Here is a 19,973-nt window from a genome sequence, read left to right as displayed (position 1 = left end):
TGTAGTGATTTTGTATTTTTTGAACAAATTTAAAGCCAAATGATATGAACCTCACATTTCTTGTATTGTTGATGCAGATTCATTTTAAATTTCCAACTGATATCGATGATTGTTGCTCCATTATCATTTGTTAAAACTCTAAAGCGCGATTATTTTGAAATGGGCACACAAATGGATTGAATAAGCCAGCACGTGCTATTAATATTTAATTCATATTAAAACCTGATCTCCTAATATGAATCATACTGATAAATTATTTCATTAGAAACAGAAGCGTTGAGTCTCCTGGCGTCAAATACACTTCAATTCCACTTTATTTGTGCAACAGCAAAACAAAACATGCGTCGAAATAGCGAATGTTTGTTATAATATCACAGCGCGGCAATTCCATAATTTTAATTTCCTTTCCACTGAGCCATTTATGTTTTTATTAAAAGCAAACAATTCAATTAGTTGCAGTATAATGAATGTTTAAATGTTTAATTTGCAACACACAATAATGAGGCCGTTGAAAGCTAGGACTCGATAATTGTTTGATACAACTCAATAGGTTGTTCATAGATAAAACAATCAATCCACTTTCATAAAGGAATGAAAGCACAAAATATAATAATTTATAAACAGTACTAAAAATGAAATTATATTTCCACGTAATCAGTAACTCACGTCGACATATAGTTAATTTCGGAATCAAATTGTTTCCTAGTCTGAGGGAACTATGGTAAAAGACAAACACAGGCAAAAGGAAAGAAAAGCAAGTATAGGCTGAAAAAGCTTCGAGTTTTGCGAACCTTCATAGGTTATCCGGTTCGCACAGTACTTAAAGCTTCTAACCAAAGCGTCACGGACAGGTTCAATCCATGGCTGGGCGCATGTGAGTTTAGTTTGTGATTACCACGCAAGCCGGCCAAGTGGGTTTCCTCCGGGTACTCTGGTTTCTTCAATAATGCAACACCAAATTTTTGCCAACGAGAACTATTTGTTTCGTCCATACTTGTTTATGGGAAGAGCAGAACCGGTATTTATAAAATATCTTAAGAATTTTTCTAACTATGATTTATATTAGTTTTGGTTTTCGTTATTTAGCTAAAACAGGTAAGTTTAAATGAAAAGACGAAACACGTTACACTATACATAAGTATTTTATTTAAAAAATAGTCTCACCACCAGGTAAGAATAATTCTAAAAAAAGACGTAACATGTGTGATTTATTCGATTTCATTTAAGCAAAGTGTTAAACCGTAAATAACCATGTGTACTGTTCATTCTCGTACATAGCCAAACCATACGATCATTGAGCATTTTATGTTATTATTGTTAATTTGAGAAGCAACTGAAAATACATACAGCTTAACATTTTATAGCGAATGTTGAAACAATCAAATTATTAGAAAATACAAAACATTTTATGAAACAATTTAACAAATAGATTCTGACATGCAAAACCGGGCCCGTATTCGCTTACATATTGAGCCTGAACCTGAGACTGATTAAGTAATATTTGAAATGTTACAAAGTATCTATAATACAACGAATTGCTCATTTTGACTCCAAAATTAGAAAAATGTTGTAAAATATGTTTCAAACAAGTGCTGCTTGTATGATATTTTTCTGAATATGGGACCGATGAAGTGTTCCATTTCGATCTTCACTTACATTGATCTTGTTATGCATAGAAAACTTTCGCAGAAATAACAAAAAAAACAATGCACTATATAACACACATGTTTATATAAAAAGGCGCGCTAAATATACGAGAGGTGGCCAGCTTATATTTGAACAAAATACAAAATAGAAAACATCATAATTAACAATACTTTTATGGAAGTAAGTGTTCTTTATGAGACCCATGACAACTGTAAATGAGTCTACAACGTTTAGGCCATGACTCAAGAATCTTATTATTACATTTTTGATAAAGTTTTCTCCACTCGTCTATGAGAGCACTTTTTAAGGCCAATCACTGAGTTAACGTTACGCTTCTGTAACTGGCGTTTAAGGATGCCCCATATTCCAAAGTCCATTGGAGCAGCATCTGGGGAATTTGGCATCCATTCGGCACTTGTAGTACATATCACTTTCTCTTCCTTTAAAAAAGACGGATCATTACAGATGTGTGGCTTGAGGCACTGTCCTGATGGAAAATCATTTTGTTTGAACCTTCTGGAAATAGTTTTGGAACGTCTTAGTACTTGCTGTTTACTTTTGTCCCTTTATCAATGAAACGAATCTCGGTCTTTCCTCTGTAAGACCCACCAGCCTAAGTCATGAAACCCTAGGCAAAAGAATCACGCTTAACAAACTTAAGTTTGTCACTAACCTTTTCACCCTTTCTCATGTTGCAAACTTTCCGACGTCCATACGAGCCACATAGCCTCGTCAAAAGTAACAAATTTTTTCATCTGCCACCGCGCAGATTTAGGTACAGCCTCGATGCTCTAGCCTTCCCCTTCTTAATGCGGGACATTTTGAGCTGATGGACGTTGGACCTTTTCCGAAGTTTAGCCTTCAAGATTTTTGTAATAATGTTTTGTACAGTTCCGCTAGAGATGTCTTACTTCGATGACATCTCCTTTTGCGTCGTTGGATTGACCTTTTGAGATCATACGATATATTTTTCTAATGATGTCAGGTGTGGCCACACGGCACCATTTTCTTAACTTTGGTGCAGGGCGCCCAGCATTTCTTCATTGGCATTGTTGACCAATATTATCACGAATAATCCCAAGAAAATCATATATCCCATTGATTTTAACTCATTTTGAATAGATGTAGGTACGCTTTGCCTTCAAATTCCAAGCACTAGTCCTTCTTTTTTATCACTTATTTATAGATGTACCATCTTTCAAATGATCTAAATGAATGTATAAACCTCAACATTGTGTGTGTGCAAGATGGATAAAAAATGTTCACGAAATTGTTGTGTGGTATTTATACAGCGTGGTAATTATCTTGTTTAAATATAAGCTGGCCATCCCTCGTATTATTTTAAGTGACAATTATCCATCACACTGACCATTTACGTTCCCCTTATTTATAATAACCACCTTATTGTCATATATAATTGGTGGAAAACATCATCAGGCAAATATACAAACATAGGGACAAGAAGGCGAACAAACTGCAATACTGATAATACTTTATCTATTTTTATCAGACAACCAGTCAACGGTATGGCACCTACACCACACATCTTGAATATATTTCAGTGCCAGAGATTGTTGCCTTTATATGGACTTTTAAAAGTTATCAAAAGCAACAATTTGTTTGATTATTTTAACAATACAATACGATAAAAGATGTCATCATCATTATTCTAACTAACCACTTTCGAGCTATGTAGCAATACTGAAGTTAAAATTGTAAAACGAAAGTGAAGCAGAATAAAAAATATGTACATATATAACTGTTTTATTTGTCTACTATAAATAAATTATGTCCAATAGAATACACAAAACTAATGACTGTTCTGTCTGATATGTTCAATGCTAACATCACAAAAAGGTTGATTACATTCCATAACCTTTCATCCAGCCATTGATGAAAGTAACATCTCTTCAGGTTGACGCCGTGTCAATAAGACGCCGTATACCAGTATTTTAATATGAGATCTAACTGCCTCGCAGACTCAGTCCGCTGCGATTTTGGATTTTATCGCTACCATCGTCAAATTCTTGTACACACTGCAATTAACCCATCGTTATTTAAGCAGAATGTATTTTGATTGTGCCTTGTACGTCTCTATTTCATGATCCTTCAATAAACATATATTACTAGTTAGTATTTCACCATACTCTACAATTGTTCGGCGGGTTGTAGCTCGCCACGTTACAACATTTGAACTCATCAGAAAATGCAAGTGAATTGGATAAGGCACCCTCGATTCTGAAAATAAAACGTTTTTGTTGTCACTATGCTGCAGAAACGTGTTCATTTTGAGTTTAAGCCGAGTTGATATTGAGAACAATCCTTGTAATGTACAGGAAACATACACGTATTCATTGTAGCAGCATAAGACACATAAATAAGTATATGCTATATTAGAAATTCACATCCCTCGAGCCTTTTGATATTTATCATCCATATTATTACACTTATAGATATACTAAGATATCTTAAACATGTCTTGAACAACTGAGTTACACTGCACGTATTCTCACTACTCGCTCAATATTACATGGTGTATACAGTTATACAGATACACAACACATACTCTCAACATTTACTCACCTATGAATGCACAACACTGCACATATTCTAACCACTCACTGACCTATACATAGTATGTACAGCTGCGAAACAAGGCACGTATTTTCAATACTCACTCACCTATACATGCTAACACTACACGTATTTCCAACACGCCATTTCCTATATGAGCTCAGTATAAATGCAATACCATGCACGCATTCTCGCAACTCGCTTAACTATATATGCTATGTACCGCTGTGATACACTGCCCGTATTCTCGCCACTCGTTCAACTATACATGCTCTGTACCTTTGCGATATTCTACACGTATTCTCACCTCTCGCTCATCCATAAATCCTTTGTGTAGCTGCGAAACTATAAACGTATTCTCACCATTATCTCATATATGCATGTTCTGTACCGCTGCTATTCTCTGAATGTATTTTTGTCACTCGCTCACCTATAAAAACAAGGGCTGTGTGTGACTCTCATGAGGAAATTCGTTATGCCCGGCATGGTCCACTTTGAGCAGTACATTTGGGCGAAGGAGACGAAGAACAACTCTCTGTTATCGAGGTTCAGTCCTGCAACCGGTTGCTCCTCACCATGCTCCTGCATCCATAACTCATACGCCTGAATCATCGATGACAAGATTACATGAAATTGAAATTTAAGTAATAATTTGATGAGAGAATAACGAATCTTTAATATTTATAGTAAAATAATGTTATGGCAAGCTCGTTTTGCGTCTTCTTTTCTTTGTTTCGTCTCAGTTTTGTCCATGTAGATGTCATTGGTATGTTCATACCATTATAATTTGATAAAACAACAATTCATACTTAAAGAGCCGGTATGGTATTACGTATACGTGGCTTCATCAAACTTACTATATGAGCAGCTCGTAAACCACCATTATCTGCTATATTTTCTCCCAACGTTTGAGCTCCGTGTATCTGCAAAAAATATGCAAAGAAAACCAACGGTGAAATTTATATATAAGAGATCTTTAGGTATGTTTATTTTGCGGCTGGGTATAGAATATGGCAAAGAAAGAATGCGCTCTCGATTAACATCACTTATAGAAGATTAGGTTGTTATATAGCCGTCTCTTGTTTGGTGTTTGTTTGGTCTTGGTCCTAGTACCTTTAAACAGAATCTTGGTGAAATGTATACTAAAGCTCTTGTCCCTTTTAGCTTCATTGTTTTCATTATATCAATAACAATGAATATTGATTGCAGAAAATTGTGCGTGTTTTATTGTCTGTGGTCAAATCGACTTCTTGTGTACATGAGTAAAGCGAAAGATGGAGCAATATTGCTTCCAGTTATTCATTTTAGATGCATCGTTTTATATTTTTACAATATTCTCACCACCACAGCCCAACTCACCGCCATGTTTCCTATCTTAAAGTGGTCATACTGGTCCTTCAAACAGTAAGTAGTCTCGTTGAACATCCCGGCCGTCACGGGATCCCACCAGTCCCGTAAACGACCTTGACCGTCGTACTGCCGAATGAATGTCACAGCTAACTACTGTCTTCGTACAAGAACACTATTTTATTTTAGAATAAACCAAGACTACACGAGAGGCTTCTAAATACACACATAACCACCATACAAGTACAATATTCATTTACGTTCATCAACAGGGTGTACAAAATAGCCACGGGTACTTAGAATTTCACAATGCACCAGAACAGGCGCTAACTCGAGGATATTTGTGACCAAACAGAGTTATCGAATGTTTCAAATTACCTCGATACTTAATTGCATAACCCCTTTTTCAGAAATGCTGTGTTAAACAAATGTAACATACCTTGGACATCAAATGCATGTGCTGTTTCGTGCCCTATTATAGATCCAATTGCACCAAAGTTAGATGCACTGAAAAGTAAATGAGATTAGTCATTTTTATATGAAAAACCCTTAAATATTATAACTTTGACCATACAAAAATAATACAATAACATATAGGAATTTTATAAAGAAATTAACTGCTTTTATGATATTGACGTTTAATATACCGTTAGTTATATTTTTAACAATTTACCCAAAATAACAATTAAGTGAGATTAAACTGTACCTTGGCCCATCCTGAAAAAGTGCAATGGGAAAGGGTATGTCGTTCCTGACTGAACTGTAGTCCGTTTCTACTGACACTGGAGGGTAATTCCAGCTGTAACGAGGAACATAACAATTTCTACAAGTGCCAAACACATGTAAATCAGGGGTCCTATTCAATAACCACCAGAGTCTGATCTTATCTTTAAGAGTTGAATCTGAGTGTTTCGAGTGGACAGTAGACCTGATGAGCATGGAATCACTAGGGCATGTAGGAAAAGTAGGGAAGAACTACAGTAAATACCGCTCCTGGCATATATTTCACAAACTTCTTAAGAAACTGTTTTAAATCTGTAATAGAATTAGAATCATGGACTTGCAGTGAATGGCCCTAATCAATCAAAAACATCTATTTGAAAGATAAAAAATTAAAAAATGTCATATGTTTATGCTTTAGTTCGAAACGGTAGGCGTTCACTTAAAAAAAACACAACAAACATCAATACTACTTAACAATAAGTCTTTTCTCAAACCGAGTGGGAATAACCCCCCTGCTCGAATCAAACAGAAAGATTGTATCCATTATCAAAGCGGGGTAACTAATTATTATTCAATTCTAGATTTGGAGCCTCTCACTAGACTGTTACAAAATCAATATTAATTAAAAATACGTCTTTACTCGATAAGTAAGTAATACTATCCCTGCACTAAATATACATAAAATGATGTATCCATTTCAAATGCGAAGTTACGAATGATTCATTCCATTGTAAATGCAGAGCTACAAAGGATTGATCGATTCTAAACACGGAGCTACTCACCTATTAAGTCTGTCAAACGGTTTACTCAGAGAATTCACCATGTTTGTAAAAGTAAACCTTCTCCAGTTGAGCAAATTGTTGAACCAGTTATCGCAAATGGTAAACTGAAACGACAATTTTTTAAGTACAAAATGTTTGATCATCTGGTCCCAATTTCTCGAAACTTCTTAAGGTTAACAGGCTTATGTAGCTTATTTCAATAAGCCAAAATATAAACTTAAATATGATTTTGTTGAACGAAAAATGATTTATTGTAAGTATAATAAAGATAATTATTATATAAAGTCTAAAAAACTTTAAAGAAGTAAATATAACACAAATTATAGAAAAACAAAAATAGTGAGCTTAGCTTAAACCGGTTATAAGAGACTTAATAAGTTTCAAGAAATTGGAGCCAGGATACAGTTTAATCACATAACATTAATTCATTATGAATAAATAATTACTTATTATTATTATTATTATTATTATTATTATTATTATTATAATTATTTATATACTAATGTTTATCAATATAAATACCATGTATTTCGACTTGAGTATAGAAACAAACACCTAACGGACAAGCTATATTAAATCAAAAGTTATATTTACCATTCAAATTCAGGCAACAACTATTTTTCAATATGGAATGTATAAAGAACTGGCTGAGTATTTCAGTGAGATTTGAACGAATTTTATCATGTGGGCATCAGTAATGAATTCTTGGAGGTTAGGAGTAATCTTGTTTTATTGTATAGCCAAATGTTTGATTCCACCACTTTAGCTCAAATAATTCGGCTATGAAGGGAAGTATCATTTATTTATTCTCCATGGATTTTCTTAACACATTTAAAATCATTATGAATAGACATGCGTTTTTACTGAGATAAATGCCTCTTAGATATCAAACATACGTCACAACCCAGGAAGTAAATCTAATTTTGTTACTGCCAGTCAAAAATATGCAATTAGTACGCTCCAAACTAAACAAAAACACTGGAGTATATTGAACATACTTGTGAATACTGTTTTGTTCGGCGTCTCGTAAAGTAATGCACAATTAAAACACACGACAGCAATTAGACACCCTGGAATAATAAGATTAATGATCGTATCCATATAAAACATTTCTTGAAAAAGTTTTTTTTAACTGAATGTTGTTCGGACTTTCAAATGCCAGCTTATTAAGTCACTCTTTTCTGGTAATTTCGCAATCCTTTGTTAGTGAACCATTCAGCATGATTTTTCTAATAGTATACGTATTTTAATCAATTAATATGCATGCAATACATGGTATGGTATAACATGGATAATGATTGAATAATTAGGCATACTAAGCCTCGACTGTGATGTGGAAATGCAGGTACTCGATTCGGATCTGTTTCGAGGTATCATTAAACGCTGCATTTTCCATTGTAATATAAACGCTGTTGTCAATTGATCCCAATTATACCGTAATCATTAAAAGTTTGTCTTAGTATATTTCTTAAGAACAGTATTATTTCATAGAAAAGAAGAACACATGTCTTTTTCTAAAAGTGGTACTCACATTGGTGTAAAAGTCGGTAAGGAACGTGTTGTTGATGATGTAAGACGGGTAGACCACTTTCTCAATCATCTCCTCAAGCTGCAATTCGAGGGATTATTTTAGGCATTACTGCCGCGTATCTTCAGAGGACAATTAAAAAAAGCTGTTTTGATTGCAATGCATCCGAAGACGTTTGGAAGGAGTTTTAAATCAAACAGAGTATTATATGAATATTATTAAACGCTTACCATTTTTGAACCGAAATGATAAAAACATCAGCTGCAATCTACCTTTTTCTCGGCATTTTTCCTTGTCTTCGCGTCCATCCAGATCTTTCTCAGAAGGTATTCATTGAAAGCTCTCTTCACATAGGTTACCAGAGTTGAAATCTGCAAAGTTTTATTGTCTGTCCCTTTATTCTTTGACTGTTATCATAACAATTAAAGTAAATAAATAGAAATATATGTATGGAAGGTATAATCTGGATATAGAGGGGTTCTGGTTACAGAACTGCGTAGTATTACAGCTGCTATTAATGAATTTGGTTCAGCGTAGAATAAGTTTTATTAAGGCAAGGTTACATTAACAACCATTATGTGAACAAGCAGCCTTAAAAATAAAACATAGCGAAACTAATTAGGCATGGATTTTTCATGACAGGACGGTGACAAGGCCAATAAATATATGGAATGAATTGGAAGTTCACGGGTGTGATTAAGTTAAAGGAAGTCAAAGTATACTATGTGTATGTGAAAAGTGTTATAAATCACCTAGTTAACTGCAAACATCTCATTTTTCTGGCAAGAAACAGAATGGATTATATGAACTAATTTATTCGCTACCATAAGAAATTACTGAAGTGAATGTAAATGTGATGTTGTACATGAGCAAGAGATGCGTCGATCGTCGTCGCGTTAACATATACGGCAGCGGTGGCGAGTCCTAACGCCTTGTTGGTGTAAAAGGTACAGCGACGCCAATGCTCACCTTCAGCCTCCATTTCTGTAAAGGAAAAATACATACGTCATCATAGTAGTCATAAAGTGTACGCCAGCGAGTATAGACTGAGTTTATTATATAATACAGTTACAAAACGGTATATAGCGATTGGAACGGGTAATGAGGCATAACATCTTCCTGTTGAAAAGGGTAAATCGCCATTATCTCCGTTTCTGCTCTAGGATCTAGTCGAACAGTAAAGTGTGCATGTACACAATAATTTAGTCTGATATATATCTTATCGAAAGTACCAGTACTTAATATATTCCATACTAATATATCAGTTCAGATCTGTGATGTTAAACACTTTCACCCGTTGTCTGTTAATTGCTATATAATTTTAACTTCTCAAACAGAGTTCAAACATAAATCAAATTATCCCATATTTAACACTTCATGTGGGATTCGAGATAAGTTATTACCTTCGTCGTGGTTGACATCGTGTTGGAATGTTGTGAGGTCAAAGAATGGCTTCATGAACCTTGCCAGGCTCAGTAAAACATACCTCTCTAATATGCTGTAAAATCATAAATGAGATTATGAGCAGAACAGAACATTTAGTGTTAACTTGAACATATACAGTTCATCGTAATTACAATAACATAACACATGGCATGACAATAGTTGGTAAATGCGAGGGTGCATTATACATTATATACATATATAAATTATCAATGAATTCAACATGTTAAAATCAATAAAGTTAAGGATTATTATTCAAAGCATTATATCGTAGCTTAAAAGCATGTTTGCAATACAACGCTAGATTTCGTAGATATGCAATATTTTCCGAGTTCAATAATTGAATGTATTTAAACATGATTGGTCTTGCATAGTAAAATTTAGTGTTTTTTTCCTAATATCATTATATTGCGGAAAACAAAGTGATATTCGTCTTCAATATCATTATGAACACATAAAACACATTTAACATATGAGAGTCTATAGCTATACAATTTACCTACATATATTATAGTTCTCTGTATAACACTAGTGAACTTAATGAGTCTTTATCATTGCCAATGCCCAACAAATGAGTCGATTAATCTTCTTCTAAAAATATGAATAAAATAATCAATATAAATCGACTCCAAATATAACCATACTTCATTGAATCCTGCATTTTGTAATATAGTGCGTACATTTGAACACCAATTTTTTGAATTTGCGTTATTATCCGCATTGTATCGAAGGCTTTGCAATGTATTGTATAAAATGCAATTGTCTCTTTTAAATTGATACAGTTTAAGGATTTTTTTACGATTCGTACATGTTTAGTAACATTACGAGGGTACCGTCCTAGTTCACCATATATTGCAGTGTTACTAGTGCTTATTTTTACACCAAGAAGTCTTTTCAGAAATGTTCTATGAACCCTTTCTATATTTTCAGCTCTACAAAAGCCCCATATTTCACAAGAATAGCACAAAATTGATGACACAAATGAGTCGAATAAACCAAATATAATTTTAACAGGAATTTCTTTCCCCCTAGTTATCCCAAACACATTTCCCATTGCCTTAAATCCTTTATCTGCTAATGTCTGTGTAGCGTTCATAAGTAATCCTCCGCTTGATAAAACGATACCAAGATAGTTAAAAGATTGAACCTTTTCTTTCAATTCATTACCGTAGTAAAGATTTACATTTTCATTCTTATTACCTCCCTTTTTATAAATGAATATTTTTGTTTTATAAACATTAACCTTAAGTTTCCACTTTTCACAGTATGCATCTTAATTATTTAAAGATCTTTGAAGACCTTCAACAGTATCAGAAAATATTACAGCATCATCTGCAAACAATAACAAATAAATTGAAAGTTGGTCTAATGTTAAACCTGCATCGTTATTTTCACTTAAGTATAGATCTATATCATTAACGAACATAACGAAAATAAAAACGGTGCCAATATTTCTCCCTGTAAAAGGCCAATACCACAATCATAAAAATCAGAAAACGAGCCCATATGTTTTACATATAATCTTACACAATAAATTGATTTAATTACGTAAAATAGACGACCGTCTGTTCCAGACTTCAATAGCTTATATATTATATTATGATAGTAGCTGCTACGATTTCAGGCAGAAAGGTGATGCTTTGATCACAGACCCGACCCTTTGTAGGACTCTAGTACGTTGCAGAAGTATGAGAACATACATATAAGCTCAGATACACCTGAATGTATCAAGAAATGTCGTGAAGTTAAACTTATACTTCACCTACGAAATCCAAATGTTAATCTTTCCAGAAAATAACTATACATAAAAGATAGGAATTACAATGTCGTGTCTAGTGCGATAGTGCCATTGAAGAGATATTCAACTGGAATGAAAAATGTCGTTACTTTTGTGTTTGTCCCTATAGTGACATCCGATTAAAAGTTAAAATATTGTCTAGACTAGAATAACATTTGATGAATGAAATCATTCAAATCTCAATTCAGGTCCGTTTTTCGTTTCTAGACCCAGACAGATTTTGATTAGAAGTTTGTTATAGGTATTAACTCTGTCTGATGCCTTTTAAAGATTAATTTGATATTGAGAATTTTTTGTATTACCGGGGTAAGAAATTATATCTCCTTTTCTAAGAACCTTTCCCTGAATTAAATGCATGAATCGACAGAACAAATTACTGATGTTGAATTGATCATTGCAGTCGAAAGCCTTTGATTTTTATAGCTGACAGTGCGTAAATTTGTAATATCGATGCCTAATTGGTACATACATTATATCATTACAAACACTTGATGCAGGAACAATTCGACCACATCATTGTAATATTAGTTTTACTTTACCTCCTAGAATAGCATAATAGTCAATGTCGTTCCTGTAAACTCAAATAATTGCAATAGATACTTAACGACGACAACAATTATAACACAGACATATAATGTGTATGTACTTTACGAGTTTAAGTGTCAGTTTGCGAGGTTTTAATTAACTACAGAGATTCTTAACAAAATTGTTAATACTACATGCAATATTAAGTCCAATACGAATGTTTAGAATTTTAATTAAGTTTATGGAGTTTTAAAACTAATTTTCTTTGTATAAACTAGATTACAAACTACGTTTAATTTTCTCCTGGGAAATCAGGAGGGGTACAATAAGTTCGTTAAGTAATACTTATTACTCCTAAAATTGACAGTTATGTAATTCCTATATCATTCAAGCTTTAACGCCGTTTGCAAACAGTATGCATTCCTTTTGCACTGAATTGTTTTACATTCTTTCGTTTGTTTAGCCTTCAGCTTTGTGAACTGTGTTTTGTATATAATGCTTACGAAATAATCCAGTTATTTAGAATCTATGGTCACGAATATATGTATATGAAATATTCACATATATGAAACCTTTGTTCTCCGGTGTTTTCCAACGTTTTTCCCCATTTGATACTTTTTAAATTGCACGTTAGTTTTATCACATGTGATTTGTATTTCATACATACATGTACTTGCTAATTTGTTACTTTTCGACAATATTAATAAAAATTCTAAAACGCTATTTGAAACCAGACGCGATATAATAGATAAGGCGATATTAATCATCCCAAAACATATTTTCTATTTCAGGCAACAGTGACGTATCAGATAGGTAATAGGACGCTGTACATAACGTTGGTGAAACATTACGGTTATGAGTCTACTATTTATTTATTGCGCAGTTTAACATTGATTTTGTAGTAATTTTAATAAGGGTTGGAACATCTCGAAATAACTTCTTTCACTGTATCCTTACTACAGCCATTAAAACAACGGCTTACCTCTCTTTCTCGTCGTTGATGGAGTACTTGTGCACGCTATCACAGACTTGTTTTAGCGCCCCCTTGTAGAGGACTATCACTTCAGTTTCAGGTTTGACGAGAGGAAAGCCCCATGATGATTTATGATTGTTCTATTTATTCGATGGTGCAGTGTTAAATTGAATTATCATTTATTTTAAATAAGGATTAGAACAGTTATCTCTGTATCACTACTAAAGCCATGAATACAACTGTATACCTCTTTTTCTCGTCGTTCTGGTGTACTCGTGCACGATATCACAAACTCGTTTGAGCGTCTGCTTTTGGAGGACTATCACTGCCGTTTCAGGTTTCACGACATGGGCTTCTCCACTTCCTGCCGACAGTAGGCTGTTCAGGTAAGACGACCAGTTGATCTGTAACATTGCCATGAAATTTACGGATTGTTATTATATTTTGAGTGATACAAATTCTTTTAGGCTCATTTAGGATGAAAGCGCATTACAAATACTACTACACTTTAGTCCGTGGTTGGGTAAAACCAGAAGAGATTCGGCATCTAAAGTGAGAGGCCATCATTAAGTATAGCATATACCATTAAAGATGTTCATTTAAGCAATTCAATGTTATGATATGATCTGTATCATATTGAAAACATTCATGTAGTTTTCAAATATATTTTTCTGAGAGGATTCTATAGATGAGAGTTCAGAAACATATTTGCACCCGAAAGCGGATTATGAACCTTTGACGAAGGAACAATAGTGCGCGGAACACGATTTATCAATCATAAGTTTATTTCATTTTGCCTGCATCAATTTATAAAGCTTTTAGCGAAATGAAATCAAATTACAAAACAAATAATTATTAAAACAAAAAGCGATAACAGAACTGATAATTAAGTGTGTACTCACCATATGGCATTTAGATTGTAGATCTTTTACAGCCATAGCTGTGTAAGACCGTGTCCGGTTGTGGATGTGTTGTTTTACATCATGAGCCTGTAAAAGAAAATTGCGACGAATAAAACGACCAGACAAATGCTAAATATGATTCATGTTAAAATGAAAGCTGTGTTTTATGTGTTTACTTATGACAAACCTTAATGCGTGTTCCATTGAAACGGACAATGATGATTAATTGCATACGGACCGCGTCATTAGTTCGGATTACAATTTAATGATTGAAATGCGATTTAATGTTTTACAAAATAGAATTGCCATGGCTGAAATTGAATTTTCTGTATGGCTGAATCCATTTTATATTCTGCAAAGTTGCTGTGAATAAACTGCTCCTTACATTGAATGACAATTCGTTAGAGTAATTTTGCATGTCGTCAGTTCTTATATGTAATTGATTTAAATAGTTATCAGTCTACAGCCATTAGTCGTCAAAATCACGCATAACATCGAAATAAAGTATGTCTATTTTTAAGTTGTAAAGTGTGGAAATAACGAGTACTGTGTCCAATGTCTTGAACCTTCGTAAGTCGCTTATAATATAGTAAAGCCGAGCACACTGCTTGTATTGGTATATTCTATGTTTAATGCACAGGTTTTAAGTGTTCTTATTCTTTTAAAGAAACTGATATTCATAATATCAATGATAAGTTAAAGCGATTTTGATGAATCTACTAAGACATTAATGCTTGTTACGCTGCGGTATGTGTTTTTTTCTTGATAAATTTGGGCCTTATACCAATGAGAGTTGTTTCTCAAGATGTAGGATGTTCTGTGCCTCCTTTTCAGCTTGTTCCTTGGTCTGTTTCCAGAGTGCCTGTCGCCTCTTGCAAGAAGTCTTTTACAAGCTGGAAAACAACATGCTATGTACGACAAAAAATGAAAAACTTGGCCTAGCTAGGTTAAGTGACCTTGCCATAGAGACTACCTTCAACTTCTAAACAGACATTTGACAAATATGTGTGTTGCATCAATTTGCTATATTCTGATTAACATAATTATCGTAAAGGTTTCAGCACGTATTGTTATGTTTGCACTTGTCGGCGTATTTTTAACACCTTTCGTGATAATGGTAAGTCTGTATCAGAATCTGAGCCATGGGAGTCTTCACATTATTTTTTCAATTCCCGGTTTTGAAGTTGATTCATTTTTGTGGAACTATTGGTTTTGACTTGATGTGGTCATTGTTTCGCTAACATGATGATAACGTTCAACCAGTTGTATTTTTCGTTTAAAAAATATCTCATTTTTACTATTTTTTAACGTTGTTTACTGATCAGTACAGAGGTGGAACTTTCTTCTCATCTGTTGTGCTGGGGTCGTGAAACACTACAAATAAATATAAAATCACGTGCGACAACTGACAACTAGAATATATATACTAAATAAATTTCATATATATGAAATTTATTTAGTGATATCTAACGACGAGGAACCGTTTACATTGCTTTTTACATACCTCGGTTACATTCTCCTTTGGATGAGGATGCGTATCCTTAACGTGTGGTTTCTTCGTTGTGGTAGGTTCAGGAGTGTTCGTGGTATCGATGTTGTATTCAGGGTTAGTGGAGTCTGTCTTGTTGTCCGCCATTTTGATCTGGGTTTTATTTACTAGAGGCTGTGAAGTAGCGTCGGGGTCAGTGCTGTTGATGCTGAAAATGTTCAATGCCGTTAATTTGAAATGCTTTCATAAAGGCAATAACGCGGTGTCGAACGATTTAAAGCGCAATACTCTTTTTACGTTTTTTTTGTATCACCAGTTACTAATGTACATGTTATTATAATTCTTAATATAATGAAATAATATTACAAAGCTATTCATCGGACCCTTTCATTCTTTTATGTCATACAGGTTATAGAAAAAAAATCAAAACATATCAAAAAATGGAGATATTTTCTCTCTGATATTTAAAATGTAAAGAGTTCCCTCGCAGTGTGGCCTACTTTTTTAAAAAGAACTCAAAATCTCCAAGGAAACCAACAACCGCTAATGACCTATACTTATTCAAATATTGCCCACACTTAAGAATCATCTAAAGACAAGCAGACACCAGACTTCATTTGTTATTGTAATTATATTCTTAAATATCCCGAACTTCACTTGGGCCACTCAAACGATTCTAATCTGAAATGGTCTTTCTGATGTCTTCTTAATTTGCTTACAATATATCAGTTGAGAAACTTGGTTTCTTGATTATTCTCAAATAAAACGCCTAATGATGTGTAAGCAGTTGCAAGTTGGACGAACAAATATCTTCTTAAATACTTCGATTGCAAATTGCTTTGCTTTATAATTGTCAGGGAGAATCTTAACAAATGTCTTTAAAAACAATATTATAAGATCTCACGTAATGCGTACTTCTCTTAAAACAAATTTACTCATAATTATGCAGAATAAGAAAAGAACATCAGACTCTGGGAACCATTAGCACAATGCTCGTACTAGTACTCTGCGTCCTTCACCTGGATGCAGATCGAAAGTAAAGTAAAAACAAAAATCAGGCAACTATCTCTCTCTATGTTAGTAGTTTCTAGGCTTAAATTTAACCATAGCGTATTCCAGGCGTTGAGAATTGATTAAAATATTAATATGGAAAAGGGAGAAAGTGTTCAGCATATTTACAAAGCTTTCTGAGAAAACAGCTTTCAAGGACAGGTGACTATGAAATCAATCTTTAAATAAAAAAAAATAATACATAGAGTCAAAGGTAGGGCCACACTTAATAAGGCCATACCCCATGATACCATAATAACTACAACTATTTGCAATCACCGACACACACAATTTTCTTTAGATTTGACCACTAGAGACACTAGATTGTTGAAATGGTACTTGTTATGGATGGTTTGGACAAAAGTATAAGACCACCAGATTCACAAGACTGTTTAAGGAGTGCTTGATGTAAATGGTTGGTACCGGTTTGTGATGGTTGAGCTGCGTTTACTGAGCGTCCTCTCGGCATCCTGTTTGAATATGTTGTACGGGAACGGCAAGTGAACAGGCTCGATCTGAATATAATATTGTTTGGATTATAACCAAAGGACGTCTTGCAGAGATGAAAAAATGTTCTTACCTCGATTTATGAGTTTAATTTATGTCAGGTAGAAGTGTTACAAGGGTATGACTGATATTGATTTTTCAATACTATATTGTCTTCAGTCTTATCTTGAGATCTAAACGCAGCAATGGGAATTTTTAAATTGAACAAAAAGGAGAGCATATCATCCGTGTTGACGAAGGGTGATTGGTCTATTAAGTTGAACTAATTTAATCAATGTAGTACTAACAATTTTGAGCCTCGAGTCGCAAAATCAGACTTAATGCTTCAGTGAGAAAAGGGCTCAGAAACAAACAATGATGCTGTGAAACAGAAGGATGCCGAAGAGCAGCATGACATCCATTTATAACTTAACATTTTTCAAAGTGCTATTGGTCTTTAGTTCATAAGTAACCAGTAGCCTTATTGTTCTATTCGTTAATCTCTCTACACACATAAATAGCTTACCAATTAATGCTTTGAGCATGAACCATTTTTTATACGCCAGTTCCTGGAAGCGGTCCCAGATGGGGTACCCGGGTGGTATGGGCGTCTCCCGCAGCCAGCCACCACATGCGTACTGGTGGAAGTCCTCACATGGGTCGGCACTCGGGTCCATGGCAGAAAGGATCGAGCTAGCCTCAGATAGGCAGCCAGGAGACTCGCATTTCGGCAGTACTGGAAAAAAGACCCTAGCTGAGGACTGTATTTAAAGTCGTGCATAGTTATATGGTAGTATACATGGTAGTATTTACAAGGTCCGCGGTCGGGTCAAGGGCGGAAAATGAAGGCAGCCGCCAGCAAGCAACCCGGGGACTCGTTTGGGGGTTAATACTTCCTGATATGTGTCTTCATATATCAGTGAGCGTTAAAGTATGAAGAACACTACGATTTTAATCAATATTCAAGCGAAGCGATAAATTGATGTTTATAACCAGTCCATTCCTCCGTTAATTTGACAAACGGATCCTTTTGTTCCAATTATATAAGTATTTCTCATTTCATCGTTTAATACCTTTGACTTCCTCCTTCCCGCCAATGTGTGCAGCAAGGACGATAATAACGACGAAAGCAACGAGTGCCAGCGCGACTGCACGTGCAAAGAGGCCTGTCCTCGTATTCCAGCATATCATTCTCAGAGCCCGATCGACTGTCCGCGAACGGCGATTCCTGCGTCTGAAAAGGCAGGGCTCTAAATGTTTATTTTGGGTACATACGTCAGAATACAACCTTTAACCAATATGTTAACAATATTATTTCAGTGCTATTCCTGAGGGCTTGGAATAAATATAATGAAATCGTTGGTTCAAACATGATATACGTATACAATAATAATGCAAAAGGTCAATAAATGATCCCGTGTTTAAATGGTTCAAAGAAAAAAAAGACAGTATATACATATACGTTTACGTGCAGACCCGCTATAGCCGCCATTTTGGTTGCCCTGGAGGTGGATGGGGGAAAGCAAACACGTGCAAAGTTGGTTAAACAAAAATCAAACACGCGAATAATTAAACATGAAACAAATGCAAATACATACTTAAAGAGAACATATAATGTTAATGCCTTTTGCAAACAAAGAAGAAAGCAAATTACAAAAACACATAATATTTAAAAAAAGATCGTAAAAATAAAGTCGACAAAGAAACAACAATTGAAATAAGACAACCCTACAGATGTTGAACACATCAATCTTATATAATGCAACTGATGCATGTTCATCACGACATTCGATGTTAAATAGCCAATGATGTTGACAATGGCAATGTCAAATGTTCTTGTTTAGGATGTGAAAGTAAAACAACAAATGCTTTTAATACCGTTTTACTTATTTTTTAAGGAGGCCGATGATGATGCCTAATCTTAGTGAAGTTAAGCGTATCAAGTGGAAATATTATCATATATCTGTAAGTTAAAATATTTAAAAAAGTATATTATTGTATTCATTTAAAAGCAACTATTCAAAAGAGATTTTAGAGACATGGAATAAGGATATGCAACTCTATCAGAATGTACATTAACCCAAAAGACAAGGGCTGATTAATTACAACTGACGACAGTACACTGTCCAAAACATGATCCACGCCGACGAATTAAATGACCAGTAATCGATAAAAACAGGAATAGTACACCATGATCCAGCATCCATGAAAATGAAAATAATAATGATGTTCCAAACTACAATGGTAAGTAGGACAAAAATAGAAAAGTGGGTGAGAAAGATTCGCAGTAGAGGAACTATCAACTTTATGGACTTTAAGGCAAGAATATACATCCGAAAACACAAGACCCGATCAATAACACTAGAGTTCAATTACACTGGTTTAAACAGAGACCATGCAGACACATTAATGGAATAGCACTCTACAGGAACAGAAGGAAACATGCCTGTCCGAAATCTATGCAAGGAAATGTAAGTTAAGGTTCAAATCCACAATCGTAGATAGAAACAAAATCGGAACATGTTTAATCAAATTCCCACGTCAGCAGCTGAAGGCATGTGCGAGAAAGCAAAGAAACTGCGGTAAACGGATATGGTCAATGCAAAATATGACCTTATGTGTGCATTAAGACGTAGAAAAAAACATTTTATTCCCATGTGAACGGTTTTTAAAGGGTTAGAAGAGTTGCAACTAGAAAACAATTGA

General features: G+C 34.4%; 1 pseudogene; it reads right to left on the bottom strand.

Annotated features, from left to right (window-relative positions):
- Positions 1-1,904: 1,904 nt before the first annotated feature.
- LOC128210735 (membrane metallo-endopeptidase-like 1) lies at positions 1,905-18,759 on the bottom strand (annotated as a pseudogene).
- Positions 18,760-19,973: the final 1,214 nt, after the last annotated feature.

This window comes from Mya arenaria, chromosome 12 (genome assembly GCF_026914265.1).
Source record: "Mya arenaria isolate MELC-2E11 chromosome 12, ASM2691426v1".
Taxonomy (NCBI): domain Eukaryota; kingdom Metazoa; phylum Mollusca; class Bivalvia; order Myida; family Myidae; genus Mya; species Mya arenaria.
Note: the sequence above shows the minus strand (reverse complement) of the source record. Positions and strands in the feature narration are given on the sequence as shown.